At 39.4% G+C, this 16,412-nt stretch overlaps 1 long non-coding RNA gene across 1 annotated transcript; it reads left to right on the plus strand.

Annotated features, from left to right (window-relative positions):
* The first annotated feature begins 769 nt into the window (after positions 1-769).
* Positions 770-2,439, plus strand: LOC120470702 (uncharacterized). The gene is made up of 4 exons (XR_016147168.1): positions 770-885; positions 997-1,040; positions 1,168-1,228; positions 1,331-2,439. It is a non-coding gene; the product is annotated as an uncharacterized LOC120470702 (long non-coding RNA).
* Positions 2,440-16,412: the final 13,973 nt, after the last annotated feature.

The raw sequence follows: 16,412 nt of genomic DNA on the forward strand, positions 1-16,412 counted from the left end.
CCCTCAGCCTGCTCCGCCCTGGCCACGCCCTCAGCCTGCTCCGCCCTGGCCACGCCCCTCTCAGGCCCCAGTTCGTCCCCCCTCCTTCCTCTGTTCCGCGGCGTGAGGTCACGCCTCCCGGGAGGGGGGAGTTCTGTCACAGTCCTCCGTCTGCACCAGTCTGTCTTGTCTTCAGCACTACACTTCCCAGGATCCTCTCGTCACCCTATCCCGTGTTCACTCCCTCATCAGCCACCTGTTCCTCGTCATCATCATCTGTTTCACCTGTTCTCACCCCATTATGTTTGATTAGTCTGTGTATTTAGTTCCCTTTGTGTTACTCTATGATTGTCGGTCGATGTTGAATGTTACCTCTGTGAAACCCCGTCCTCCTGCCTGTATGTGGAAAATAAATACGTTTCTTTGGTTATCTGGATTCCTCCCGCTCCTTCCGTCTGCACTCCTGTTCTCCTGCACCATACCCCGTGACACTACCATTCTTTGATAATAATCAAACTAACTCATTTACTCTGAATATCGTCAGAAATTATGAAAAAATAATAAGTGCCAGGGTCCTAAAACAAAGCGCGTAATGTGCTTGTATGCTCTAGTGTAGGCTATCCTTGTTTGTAAAATTGCATCACTTTGTGTGATGGAGTGAAATCTTCAGATGTTTGTGATTTGTTTTGTCTCTCAGGGGCTGTTAGGAGTGAGGTGTCCTTCGCTGATGGGAGAAAAAACAACTAAATAAGGTAACTTTACGTGTTGTGATCTCATCCTCTTTTCTTTTGAACAGACCCCAGTCAAATAAAAAGTAAAACTAAACTAATTTGGATTAACGTCTGTGTTTATAGATGACTTTGAGCGTGAGACAGTGGTGAAAACGCCAAAGAGAACTGGAACATGGCATGTTATATTCAGTTATAAATGTTTGACCAAGTTTTTAAATATCTTATAAATCTGTCCAGTTTCATCATTTGATAATAACTTTTAAAACACATTTTTTTTGTGGTATAGATGCAGTGACTGAGACTGGGAGATGCAGTGACTGAAACCTGGTGGTAAGTGTTGATCTATTGGCAGTGGAGAAGACACTTTTAATAGGCACCTTCTCTCTTGTGAGCTAGCAAACTTTGTTATTCTAATTAGAGCATTGTAAACATCACCAAATGTGTTCGTTTATTTCAGTGTTCCAGAAAAAGGTCCTGAAACTACTGGTCGACATCCGCCATCGCCTGAAGGAAACCAGGTAGTGGATGCAGAAGAAACATATTTTTGCTTACAAATGTGGGGACTTGGGGCAGATTGCCTTTGCATACATCTAAATCATTTGTCTTTTTCAACTTTGCAGAAGGGGTCATGAAATTCGGTTCCACAGCCACTGAGGTGTATGTACATCAAGGTGAACCTCAAGCACGCGTCGCAAAGACTTAAATTCACTTCGCCCTGATGAGCCAAGCCTACAGGACTTGAATTAAGAGTTTTAAAGGGATAGTTCACTTTGAAATTATTTTTTGAAATGTTTTGGCTTACGTCAAGGGCATCAGTCAGTCATATAATGAAAGTCTATGGGGATCTCTTAAAAGAGCATGCACAGAGAAGTACAAATTAAACATGATTTAATGAATCATAACTGTAAGTACACGTTGATGGCTTAAGATACGAGACGAGCGGTTTGTGTGAGAAAATGAACAGTGTGTGTGTGTGTATATATATATATATGATCTGCGCATGCGGTGGAAACCGCCAGAAGCGATCTTGCACTGGTACGTCACTCATTGTTTACACAGATTTCGGAAGTTTTACTGTGAAGATCTAAACATATTAAGATGTATTGCATTTTGTGTATATCTAAATATATATATACACACACACACACACACACATTTATACAATATAAATACTGTTTGTTTTCTTTCCCAAAACGCTCATTTCGTGTCTTAGTCAATCATTGTGTACTTAATTTATGAGTCATTAAATCATGTTTAATTTGGTCTTCTCTGTGCATGCTCTTTGAGGTGGTGACCATAGACCTGCATTATATGACTGACAGACAACAACAGTTTGACCTAAAAATATCAAAATTTAAAATACTGTGGAAACAAAACCACCTGCATCTTGGATGCCCTTGAGATAAGATAAAACATATCAAAAATTTATTTCAAAGTGAACCATACCTTTAAATTACATCCTTATTATTCGTTCATAATTCTGGCTCCACTGTACATTGTGCTTGATATATCTGGTGCCCAATTCTGATGCCATTCAGGGCAATTTATTTTTGAATAGAGATGCAATATATTATTGATTTATTTGTATAACTGTAGTGCTGTATGTATGTATGTTGTCCCATGTTTCCAGAGGGTGGAGGACATGTTTTCTGTGCTTTGAAAGATGTTCTCCTATGCTGTGTACATAGTTTTGTGTTTGTTCTAATAAAGCTATTTCTTTGAATAAACAGTATGTTCCTTTCCTCAATAAATTCATGTCCTTGATGGTAATAATAATTTAGTCCATAGGATAACAATGACATGAATAAACAACATAATAGCATATCATATGAATATGAATATATATATGATTATTATTATTATAATTTTATGTCGGCTGACCAATAGAAACAGATCTGCCAACCAATCACGAGTGATTTTCTTGTTTAAATGTAGTGAATTTCAACCAATACTGAGTGAGGAAATTCAAGCCATTCTCTGGCAAGGCGCGCGCAGTGCTGCTATTCATATGCTAATTAGGGCCATTCGCACCTCCGCGAGCGCTGCATGCATACGTCATGGTTCGTTTCCGTCAATATGTGGCACAGTGGAACGCGACGTTCACAGTCTGTAAATTGTCGTTAACTGCCGAAAATTAGGGAGATTTCCGGCAGTTTACGGGGACGAAAATCCCACTTTTCATGCAGTGTATATACACATATCGAACAAGACTAACAATGAACAGCTGGGAACAATGATGACGGGGAACAGCTGAGTGCAATGAACTAATGAATGACAGTGACAGACAGAATGCTGGGAAATGAAGTTAATAGTGAAGGACACCGTGATAACGAGGACCTCTAGTGACAAACAAGGGAAACACAACCAGACACTGTGACAACTTGTGGTTCTCTAAAACAGTGTTTCCCAACCCTGTTCCTGGCGGCACACCAACACTGCGCGTATTCTTTGTCTCCCTTATCAAACACACCAGATTCAACTCATCAGCTCATAATCAGATTGGTTAATGAGCTGATGAGTTGAATCAGGTGTGTTTGATTAGGGAGACAAAGAATACGTGTATTGTAGCAGCTTAATGTAGCAGCTAATGGGGATCAAAATAATAAACATAAAAAAACACTGCTCTAAAAGGTCCAGATCCAAACTTAACATTGAAAGTACTGTCCCCCGTTAAAAAGACACTTTATAGATCAAGATCACACAAAACATTAAACAGTAACTTTTAGTGTTAAATACTATCACATTTCAATTTTAAGTGATTCACAAAGTAATAATTTGTATCTTCTGTACTTACAGAAAGCTCTTGTGAAGAATATCAGGAGAAGACAATCTAAAATCGAGGGGCCAATATGGAACGAGTCATGTCCATTGGAAACAACTGAACCTAGAAGACTATCCAGGCCACCCAAAATAAATAATCTGCAACAAATCCTTCACCAGGATTACTGGTTGACTTGTGATGCAATCGACCTGGCCAGCTACCTCATGGCAAAGGACAATATGGACATTGATGGGTTTCAGTCAGTATTGCCCTTTAGTGCTATTGCACGTGGAGGAATTGTCGGAACTCCACAAGAAAAGTTTGTGCAGATATTGAACATTCGGCAAAACCACTGGATCACAGTAAGCAATTTATTTTGTGGTGAAAATCAGCTCTCTGTGTATGACAGTAAAAGTGCCCCTCTGGACTTGAGAACCCTACAGACACTGTCTTGGCTGGTAAGGCCAAAGTCAGACCATTTTGATGTTCTGCAACCAGCTGTGCAGCAGCAATCAAATCTGAGCAATTGTGGCGTATTTTCAATAGCATTTGCATATGCTCTGTGCAAGGGTCATCCACCAGAGATATGTATATTTAATGAGGGCAGGCTGAGGGCCCAATTGTATGCTTCATTAACAAAAAAACAGCATCACATTTGGCATAAAGACTCGAGAGAGCAAACTAGCAGAGAGGCAAACGTGACCAAAACTGCAATACCAGTGTATTGTCTTTGCAGAACCGCTCATTACAATGAGCTCATGGTCCAGTGCTCCAAATGCCAAGAGTGGTATCATCCTACATGTGTAGACATACCCAGAACGGTAATTGGAAATGATCAGGTCTGGCAATGTTTAAAATGCAACTGATGTAGTGGACTCTACATGAGGAAGCATTAAAACAAATTTAAAAAAACACCAAAACACCAAAAGAGTGGAATTTTTGGAACACCAAAAGAGTGGAGTAGAAAAAAGCTTTGTTATGTTATTCATTTCATTACTTTTTTGTCATTTAAAGTTTCAATTTCAATTTAAACATGTCACTGGTACATTTAACCGTGGATTTGATTTTTTTTATAGATTATGTAACGGTCACCAGCTGGAGTGCCCTCTTGAGCCACCAGAGGGCACTCCAGATAAGACTATGTTTCACACAAACTACATTTCCCAGAACTCACTGCCCGGACTCATAATTCACTGATTGCATTCACCTGTGTCTCATCCTGTTAGTGTGTCTATATATACCTTGTGTTCACGTTCAGTGTTTGCGAAGTCTTGTTGTACTGTGTGTCTGCATTTCTGAGCGTTTTCCGTGTTTGTTTTCTGGTTTTTGATTTTTGGATTGTTCTTGGATTCTGATTATTGCTGCCTGCCCTGACCTCTGCCTGTTTCTTGGATTCCCTTTGTTTATTCTCCATTGTCCTGTCTGCCAATTCTCGACCCTGCCTGTACGACTATTCTTAATAAAGCTGCATTTGGATCTACATCTCCCAGTCTCGGAGCAGTTCATAACAGAAGACTTCGCCACACTGAGATCCAGCAGCACCGTTGACCAACATGAGTCTAACAGGTACCATTCAGGACCGCTGAGAGAATTGTGTAGTATTTATCAGTTCAATCGCATCATTGAGGAGTATGTGGAGGAGTTTCTTTTTTATAGTCATCTTGTTCCCGGTGATGATTCAATGATGAAAGATTGTTTCTGGAGTGGACTAGACCAGGACATTAGGATAAATTTACCAGAGGAAGACCCCAGCTGGACCCTGGCACAGTATATTGACTTTGTCCTGGAGTTTTGTGGATCCACCTTCACCGTAGGGAAGGTGGAGGAGGAGGTTATCACAACCGCACTGCCTGAGAATCTTCTCGTTACTTCAGCCGTCAAGCCAGCCATGGCATCCGTTTATGGGTGTCCACCGTGACACAGCCGCCGCTGATGTCAGTTCGGAGGGCCAAGAAGACCGTCCAGCGAGAGACCGTCCAGACCGTCCAGCCAGAGACCGTCCAGACCGTCCAGCCAGAGACCGTCCAGACCGTCCAGCGAGAGACCGTCCAGCCCGTCCAGCCAGAGACCGTCCAGCCAGAGACCGTCCAGCCAGAGACCGTCCAGACCGTCCAGCCAGAGACGCTTCACGTCACTTCTGCCGAGCAAGAGACGCTTCACGTCACTTCTGCCGAGCCAGAGACGCTTTACGTCACTTCTGCCGAGCCAGAGACGCTTCACGTCACTTCTGCCGAGCCAGAGACGCTTCAAGTCACTTCTGCCGAGCCAGAGACGCTTCACGTCACTTCCGCCCAGCCAGAGTCTCGTCCCGCCGAGACAGCCCAGCCAGAGTCTCGTCCCGCCGAGACAGCCCAGCCAGAGTCTCGTCCCGCCGAGACAGCCCAGCCAGAGTCTCGTCCTGCCGAGACAGCCCAGCCTGAGTTCCATGTCAGCCCTGCCGAGTCTGAGCCTGTTCACGTCACTTCTGCCGAGCCAGTGACGCTTCACGTCTCCGAGCCAGTGTCTACGGACAAGATGGCCGCCTCCGAGCCAGTGTCTACGGACAAGATGGCCGCCTCCGAGCCAGTGTCTACGCACAAGATGGCCGCCTCCGATCCAGTGTCTCCGGACAAGATGGCCGATCCAGTGTCTCCGGACAAGATGGCCGATCCAGTGTCTCCGGACAAGATGGCCGATCCAGTGTCTCCGGACAAGATGGCCGATCCAGTATCTCCAGACAAGATGGCCGATCCAGTGTCTCCGGACAAGATGGCCGATCCAGTGTCTGCTCCCGATCCAGTGTTTGTTTCTGTGTCTGTATCTGTCCTTGTGACCATTTCTGTTGTAGTGTCTATTCCTGAGCTGGTGTCTGGTCCTGAGAGGTCTTCGCCGCCGTGGCCGCCCGAGGGGTCTTCGCCGCCGTGGCCGCCCGAGGGGTCTTCGCCGCCGTGGCCGCCCGAGGGGTCTTCACCGCCGTGGCCACCCAAGGGGTCTCCACTGCCTTGGCCTCCCGCACAGCCAGCTCCGCCCTGGCCACCTCCACAGCCTGCTCCGACCTGGTCACCTCCACAGCCAGCTCCGCCGCAGTCTCCAGGTCCTCTTCCGCTCCACGGGCCTGGCCCTCCATCCCGCCCCCAGGTCCGCCTCCGCTCCACCTCCCTCCTGGACATTTTGAGGAGCGTCTGGAATCCGCTCCTTAAAGGGGGGGCTATGTAACGGTTACCAGCTGGAGTGCCCTCTTGAGCCACCAGAGGGCACTCCAGATAAGACTATGTTTCACACAAACTACATTTCCCAGAACTCACTGCCCGGATTCATAATTCACTGATTGCATTCACCTGTGTCTCATCCTGTTAGTGTGTCTATATATACCTTGTGTTCACGTTCAGTGTTTGCGAAGTCTTGTTGTACTGTGTGTCTGCATTTCTGAGCGTTTTCCGTGTTTGTTTTCTGGTTTTTGATTTTTGGATTGTTCTTGGATTCTGATTATTGCTGCCTGCCCTGACCTCTGCCTGTTTCTTGGATTCCCTTTGTTTATTCTCCATTGTCCTGTCTGCCAATTCTCGACCCTGCCTGTACGACTATTCTTAATAAAGCTGCATTTGGATCTACATCTCCCAGTCTCGGAGCAGTTCATAACAGATGTATATATATTTATTTATATATATATATATATATATATATATATTTATTTTCTAAATACAAGCAAAGGAGTGAAATCCAGATACTCATTTATTTATGTTCTTAAAAAAGGAAATAAAGATTTTATTGTATAAAACATTACTGTATAAACCTAATTAGGCAAATTATTGTTTTATTTCATTAATAAATTTGCTTTAAGAATACAGTCTATGGGGTGATTTTGCCTTTATTTTTTATTTTTTGCCTACAATACAGTAAAATGACTTGACAATCAATACAGTAATGGCCATGGTCCCTCTGAACAGTAATCAGTTGAGAAAATGAGCAAACCTATGAAGGAACACTTTTAATGAGTGTTTGAAATGGGATGTGGTTTAAGTGGTAGAACGCACTTTGATGATTGGGGTGAGTTTGTCTGTACTTTTCTCGAAATGTATACAGTAAAATGACTTGATAATACATATAGTAATAGCCAGGGTCCCTCTGAACAGGTATCTGTTGAGAAAATGAGCAAACCTATGAAGGAACACTTTTAATGAGTGTTTGAAAATGGGATGTGGTTTAAGTGGTAGAACACACTTTGATGATTGGGTGAGTTTACATGTACTTTTGTCCAAAACTTTACAGTAAAATGACTTGATAATACAAACAGTAATAGCCAGGGTCCCTCTGAACAGGAATCAGTTGAGAAAATGAGCAAACCTATGAAGGAACACTTTTAATGAGTGTTTGAAAATGGTATGTGGTTCAAGTGGTAGAACACACTTTGATGATGGTGCTGAATTTGCCTGTACTTTTCTCCAAAACTATACAGTAAAATGACTTGATAATACATACAGTAATAGCCAGGGTCCCTATGAACAGGAATCAGTTGAGAAAATGAGCAAACCTATGAAGGAACACTTTTAATGAGTGTTTGAAAATGGGATGTGGTTCAAGTGGTAGAACGCACTTTGATGATTGGGGTGAGTTTGTCTGTACTTTTCTCGAAATGTATACAGTAAAATGACTTGATAATACATACAGTAATAGCCAGGGTCCATCTGAACAGGAATCAGTTGAGAAAATGAGCAAACCCATGAAGGAACACTTGTAATGAGTGTTTGAAAATGGGATGTGGTTCAAGTGGTAGAACGCACTTTGATGATTGGGGTAAGTTTGCCTGTACTTTTCTACAAAACTATACAGTAAAATGACTTGATAACACATACAGTAATAGCCAGGGTCCCTATGAAAAGGAATCAGTTGAGAAAATGAGCAAACCTATGAAGGAACACTTTTAATGAGTGTTTGAAAATGGGATGTGGTTCAAGTGGTAGAACGCACTTTGATGATTGGGGTGAGTTTGTCTGTACTTTTCTCGAAATTTATACAGTAAAATGACTTGATAATACATACAGTAATAGCCAGGGTCCTTCTGAACAGGAATCAGTTGAGAAAATGAGCAAACCTATGAAGGAACACTTTTAATGAGTGTTTGAAAATGGGATGTGGTTCAAGTGGTAGAACGCACTTTGATGATTGGGGTAAGTTTGCCTGTACTTTTCTCCAAAACTATACAGTAAAATGACTTGATAATACATACAGTAATAGCCAGGGTCCCTATGAACAGGAATCAGTTGAGAAAATGAGCAAACCTATGAAGGAACACTTTTAATGAGTGTTTGAAAATGGGATGTGGTTCAAGTGGTAGAACGCACTTTGATGATTGGGGTGAGTTTGTCTGTACTTTTCTCGAAATGTATACAGTAAAATGACTTGATAATACATACAGTAATAGCCAGGGTCCATCTGAACAGGAATCAGTTGAGAAAATGAGCAAACCCATGAAGGAACACTTGTAATGAGTGTTTGAAAATGGGATGTGGTTCAAGTGGTAGAACGCACTTTGATGATTGGGGTAAGTTTGCCTGTACTTTTCTACAAAACTATACAGTAAAATGACTTGATAACACATACAGTAATAGCCAGGGTCCCTATGAAAAGGAATCAGTTGAGAAAATGAGCAAACCTATGAAGGAACACTTTTAATGAGTGTTTGAAAATGGGATGTGGTTCAAGTGGTAGAACGCACTTTGATGATTGGGGTGAGTTTGTCTGTACTTTTCTCGAAATTTATACAGTAAAATGACTTGATAATACATACAGTAATAGCCAGGGTCCTTCTGAACAGGAATCAGTTGAGAAAATGAGCAAACCTATGAAGGAACACTTTTAATGAGTGTTTGAAAATGGGATGTGGTTCAAGTGGTAGAACGCACTTTGATGATTGGGGTAAGTTTGCCTGTACTTTTCTCCAAAACTATACAGTAAAATGACTTGATAATACATACAGTAATAGCCAGTGTCCATTGGAACAGGAATCAGTTGAGAAAATGAGCAAACCTATGAAGGAACACTTTTAATGAGTGTTTGAAAATGGGATGTGGTTCAAGTGGTAAAACACACTTTGATGATTGGGGTGAGTTAGCCTGTACTTTTCTCCAAAACCATACAGTAAAATGACTTGATAATACATACAGTAATAGCCAGGGTCCCTCTGAACAGGAATCAGTTGAGAAAATGAGCAAACCTATGAAGGAACACTTTTAATGAGTGTTTGAAAATGGGATGTGGTTCAAGTGGTAGAACGCACTTTGATGATTGGGGTAAGTTTGCCTGTACTTTTCTCCAAAACTATACAGTAAAAGAACTTGATAATACATACAGTAATAGCCAGGGTCCCTCTGAACAGGAATCAGTTGAGAAAATGAGCAAACCTATGAAGGAACACTTTTAATGAGTGTTTGAAAATGGGTTGTGGTTCAAGTGGTAAAACACACTTTGATGATTGGGGTGAGTTAGCCTGTACTTTTCTCCAAAACCATACAGTAAAATGACTTGATAATACATACAGTAATAGCCAGGGACCATCTGAACAGGAATCAGTTCAGAAAATGAGCAAACCTATGAAGGAACACTTTTAATGAGTTTTTGAAAATGGGATGTGGTTCAAGTGGTAGAACACACTTTGATGATGGTGCTGAATTTGCCTTTACTTTTCTCCAAAACTATACAGTAAAATGACTTGATAATACATACAGTAATAGCCAGGGTCCCTCTGAACAGGAATCAATCAATTGAGAGAATGAGCAAACCTATGAAGGAACATTTTTTATGAGTGTTTGAACATGGGACGTGTAAATAGTTTGAACATGGGAGCGCATATATATATATATATATATATATATATATATATATATATATATATATATATATATATATATGAGAAATTCAATGATAAGTGAAAGATTAAAAACCACTAAAATCCGATTGTATCATATTTGTCATATTTGACATAAAAAAGTTAAATAAGTAAATAAATAAATAATCATCATTACATATAATAATAACGAGTGTATACATAATACAAACATTTAAAAACAACAAAAAATGTTAAATGAATGTATTGATAATTAACATTAATATTCAATTTCATTCACATTAATAAAGTAGGCAATAATAATGTATAATAAAAAATCAAATTATATATATATATATATATAAACATATATAAACATATATATAAATATATAAACATTCAAATTAACAATTAAATGTAAAAAAAGTAATGATGGGGGACTTCCGGTTATGTCGGGTTGCTGAACGGTCACGTTTTTCAACGCTCTCAGATAATCCTGTTTTTTAAACCCTTGTCTAGACCCAATAACCAAAAGAAACGTTTTGTTTGACGGTGGCTCTGAAAAACAGTCAGCATGTCTTCACGTCCGCAAAGGAAAAGAGATAAAAAAGATAATACAGATTCGGCGGTCGACGACCTAGGACCCACGGCTGAAACTGATAGCACACCGGTTGGCGCCAACATTCACGCTGAGGCTGATACTCCACCCGATAATAGCGTAATTCTTTCAGCTATAAACGGTTTGAAGGGCGAGTTTCGCTCCCAATACAAGGAGGTTCTGGCTGTGATTAAAGAAGTTAAAGAGGATTTCATCACCTTTACTGAAAGACTTACCGAAGCGGAGAGCCGAATCAGCCAAGCCGAGGATAACATTAGCGGCCTTCAAGGAAGAGTTGTTAAACTTGAAAAATCTGCATCGGATCTTGCCTCTGCTCTTGACATGGCCGAATGTAGAAGCCGACGCTCTAACATTCGCATCTTGGGACTTCCAAATGGAATCGAAGGAAATAATCCTGTTTCGTTTTTGGAAAGTTGGCTTCCACAGCTTCTAGGTGCGGATATCTTCCCGGCGCCGGTGATCATTGAAAGGGCACACAGGCTACCCAGTAGTGGCAAACAAGCTGGTGGAAACGCATCGTCAAGGCCCAAAACAATGATACTGAAATTACTCAACTATGCCGACAAAGACAGAATACTCAGAGCAGCCCGGGCAAGAGGTACAGTGATGTTCCAGGATCACCATATTATGTTTTTTCCCGATCTATCGTCCGAGGTGTTAAAACAACGGAAGCGATTTGAGGAGGTGAAAATAGAGCTTCGGAAGAGGAAGATTAAGTACGGGATGATTTTCCCCGCTAAGCTTATGGTTATCTTCAGAGACCATCGTCATTTCTTCGACTCTCCTGAAGAAGCAGGCAAATTCATCGCGACCTTGCCAAAGGATGTTCGGGAAGCGGAGCAGCCAACGTCTGAGTAACATGTTGTTCTTTTTGACACTTTGCATTGAAGTTTAATCGTCCACTTTAGTACTGAACTTTCAGTTAAAATTTTGTCGGACGCTTAGTCTGAAAATGCCATATAAAACTTAAGGTTAATCGTTTTTTTTTTTTTTTTTTTTTTTTTTTTTTTTTTCTTTTCTCAAATTTTGTAAAAGCTTTGTTTTGAATACTAAGCAGAATCAAGTAAGCTGATTATGTAGCGTTTTTTCTTTTGGTTAAGGGGTCACAATACTTGTCTTCTGAGAGCGTGTGTTTATTATTTTTGTTTTGGACACTATATTCTTTTGTTCTCTTTTTCTCTTAATTCAGTAACCTAATAGCGTTCCTATTAAAGGACCGCAAGAGTACGTAACCAAGGTAAAGTTCTAGTTGAAAAGGGAGGTTCGCCGTGCATCTGTGTGTTCTATCTAGTGCATGTGCTGGGGATTGTGTGTGTGTGTGTGTTTTTTTTTTTTTTTTTTTTTTTTTTTTTTACTACTATACATTTATACTTGCAATTCAGTTTGTTTGTTTTTTTTTTTTTGGTACATTTTTGTACTTTACAAAAAGGCTACAGGGTGTTTATTGGGACAGATCATTAATGTTTGGACTACCAAGAATTAGAATATTAAACGTTGTTGCAAATGTCAGGGGATTCTAGTCTTACATTGACATCTTGGAATGTGCGGGGGCTTTGTAACTTTACTAAATTGAAACAAGTGATGAACAGAGTTAACTACCTCCATCCTAAAATACTATTCCTGCAAGAAACGCATCTATTGTCCGGCGAAATCATTAAACTGCGTAGAAGATGGCCGGGGCAGGTTATAGCAGCATCACATAGCTCGCACTCAAGAGGGGTAGCTGTGCTGATACATAAATCAGTCCCATTTCATATATTAAAAACTATTCGTGATCCATTGGGTAGATATGTTATAATCAGTGGTAGAATGCTCAACGAATATTGTAATCTTGTAAATGTTTATGGTCCTAATACAGATGAACCAAATTTCTTTCATAATCTTTTCTTAATTTTAGCTTCCCTTCAAGGTATCTTAATAGTCGCTGGTGACTTTAATTGTACCTTAGATCCTAAATTGGACCGTTCCACGGGTGTTGACACTTCACATTCGCAGAGTAGGAACATTATTAATCAATACATCAAGGACCTTAATTTAAGCGATGTCTGGAGACTTCAAAACCCATCAAAGAAAGAATTTTCTTGTTACTCCTCATCTTTCCATACCTACTCCAGAATAGACTATTTTCTTATTTCAAAGGATTTGATTGATTATATATCTAACTGTAAATATAGTAGTATTGTTTTATCAGATCATGCAGCATTATCACTGAAATATACTCTCAGAACCATAATCAAAAGCCCATCTAGATGGCGTCTAAATATAAAGTGGCTACATAACCCTCATTTTCTCGAGTTTGTTGGAAATCAAATTGACATATTTTTTGAGTTTAATACAAATCAGACGTCCGCTTCAATACGATGGGAAGCATTTAAGGCCTATATTAGGGGGCAAATTATCAGCTTTACTAGTTCTAAGACAAACAGATCTGCCCTTAAAATGATTGAATTGGAACAGAGTATAAAGGACTTAGAAGAAGAAATTTTCAAACAAGATACTCCTGAACTGAGACATAAACTTTTGCTACTTAAAGCAGAATTTAATGACATCTCTACTAATAAAGCTGCGGCTAATATAACTAGGCTAAAACAAACATATTATGACCAAGGAGAAAAGGCTGGGAGGTTATTGGCATGGCGAATTAAGACTCAACAAAATGAAGGGGGGATTAACAAGATAGAAACTGTAGATGGACAGAACACCACGATCCCAACTGAAATCAATAATGCTTTTAGAAAATATTATGAAGATCTTTATAAATCGACACCCCTGCAGAATACCCACCATTTAAAAAAATTCATGGATGAGATTCAGATACAGTCATTGTCTGAGGAAGACTCCAAAGTATTGGATCAACCAATTGCAGTAACTGATCTGAATGCAGCTATTGACTGTATGAATCGTGGGAAAGCATCAGGTCCTGATGGTCTACCTATAGACATCTACAAGATCTTTCGTGACAAATTGATAACCCCATTAATTGACATGATAAATGAATCATTCAATATTGGAGAACTTCCCCCCTCCTTGCGTTCAGCCCTCATAACTTTAATTCCTAAGCCAGGGAAAGATCCTACGAAATGTGGCTCTTATAGGCCTATTAGTCTTTTAAATTCTGACACAAAGATAATTGCTAAAGTTCTAGCCAGTAGACTTGATAAGTACTTGCCTTTACTGATTGATCCTGATCAAAATGGCTTCATAAGAGGTAGACAAGCTTTTCATAATATACGGCGTGTGTTAAATGTTATACACTCAACAAAAGGAGTCTCGGATACAGCTTTACTTTCGTTAGATGCCGAGAAGGCTTTTGATAGGGTGGAGTGGGACTATCTTTTTGATACACTTTCTTATTTTGGTTTCGGTCCGTATTTTATAAAATGGATTAAAATTTTATATTCAAAACCCACAGCAGAGATATTGACTAATAATACAATCTCTAAATCTTTTCCACTTTCTCGAGGCACACGTCAGGGATGCCCCCTTTCGCCGCTCCTTTTTACATTGGCTATTGAGCCTTTGGCTATTGCAGTACGAAGAAGTGGAGATATATCAGGGATTACAATTGGCGGTCTTGAAAATAAAATAGCTTTATATGCTGATGACATTATATTATTTCTATCTAATTTAAGCACATCTGTGCCTTCTTTATTGTGCCTAATTAAATTATTTGGATCCTTTTCCGGTTATAAAGTGAATGAGTCAAAATCTATGATCCTATTTCTAAAAGAAACAGAACGTCTTACACCTCCCTTTCAGACCCCCTTTAAAAATGTTCATGAAGATTTTAAATATCTTGGTATTAATATCACCGCAGATATAAAGAATTTGGTTACCAGTAATTATAATCATACAACTAAATTAGTCACTGAGTCAATTAATAAATGGTCTTCCCTACCAATTTCTCAGATTGGACGTATAAATATATTAAAAATGAATGTTCTCCCAAAATTTTTATATTTATTTCAATCAATCCCTCTCCCCCCACCACAGAATTTTTTCTGTAATATGAAGAAACTGTTTACCAATTTTATTTGGGCAAATCGACGTCCCAGGCTGAGGCTCTCTCTTTTGTATTTACCATATGAAAGGGGAGGGTTGCAGGTGCCTAATCTTAAGTGGTACTACTGGGCAGCTCAGCTAAGAGCAGCAATGTTTTGGTTTACAAATGATAATTCTATCCCTTGGATACAGATAGAGGCGAGTACAACTCAGAAATTGCCTTTGAACCTGTATCTGTATTCAGCACCCCTGTCCAAACTGAAAAAAGCCACTCCCAACCCCTTTGTTAAAAATACTATTGTGGTATGGTATGAAGTTTTGAAACATATTGGACAGATTCCAGAATTATCACAATTTACCCCTATTTGGGGAAACACTATGTTTACACCGGGGACACATGATGGGGGTTTTAAAATTTGGGCATCAAAAGGTTTGAACAAGGTGGCAGATTTATTTAACGATGAAACTATGCTCAGTTTTCAGGAATTAAGACACAAGTTTGATTTGCCAAAAACCCATTTTTTTAAATATCTTCAAATTAGGAATTTTATCAACAAAACACAACATCTTTCTCTTCTCTTACCAGAGCTGTCCCCTTTAGAAAGAATTACTCTAAACCACCTTAATGGTGCTGGGCAAGTTTCCCTGTTTTATAAACTGATTTCCACTAACTGTAAAGAAAATACAGAGAAAAAGCGTTTGGCTTGGTGTCAAGATATAAGTGAGAATATAACAGAAGATGAATGGCAGAGTATCTGTTTAAAGGCCCAAACCCAAACAATCAATACCAGGTTTAAACTTCTGCAGTACAAGTGGATAATGAGAGTATACATAACTCCAGAATTGCTTCATAAATTTAATCCCAATATCCCCAATCAATGTATAAAATGCAACTCAGAGATAGGAACTTTATTCCATTGTCTATGGAAGTGCCCTCAAGTTCAACTTTATTGGGAAAAGGTTCTGGACTTTTTGTCACTGGTGGTGAAACAGAATGTCCCCAAATGTCCCAAACTTTGTATATTTAATTTGTTCCCTGTTACTTGCACTCTAACTAACTCTGGTAAGAAAATGTTAACCTTCTGTTTATTACAAGCAAAACTTTTAGTTGCCCGTCATTGGAAAAACACAGAAATCCCTAATTTTAAACAATGGTTACAGGAATTGTCAGGTTGTTTGGCTTTGGAGAAACTCACATATATTGTTAAAGGAAAATCTGGAAAGTTTTTCAAAGTTTGGAACCCCTTTATAGAATTTTTAAAGGAAGCTGAACCTAATAGTTTATTTTCGGTGTAACCAGGAATAACAAATTATGTTATTAATGTACCATTGTCTTGACATTTGTATAGTATAGTTGTTGTCGTTGTTGTTTTTATTATTATTTCTTTTTTTTTATTATTATTTATTTAATTTTTATTTTGTATTTTTGTATTTTATTTTTCTTTCTGTGCTTGTTTTAATGTAAATGTTTCTAAAATCAATAAATACAATGTTGAAAAAAAAAAAAAAAAAAGTAAT

This window comes from Pimephales promelas, chromosome 2 (genome assembly GCF_988280905.1).
Source record: "Pimephales promelas chromosome 2, fPimPro1.hap1.1, whole genome shotgun sequence".
NCBI classification, from domain to species: Eukaryota; Metazoa; Chordata; class Actinopteri; order Cypriniformes; family Leuciscidae; genus Pimephales; species Pimephales promelas.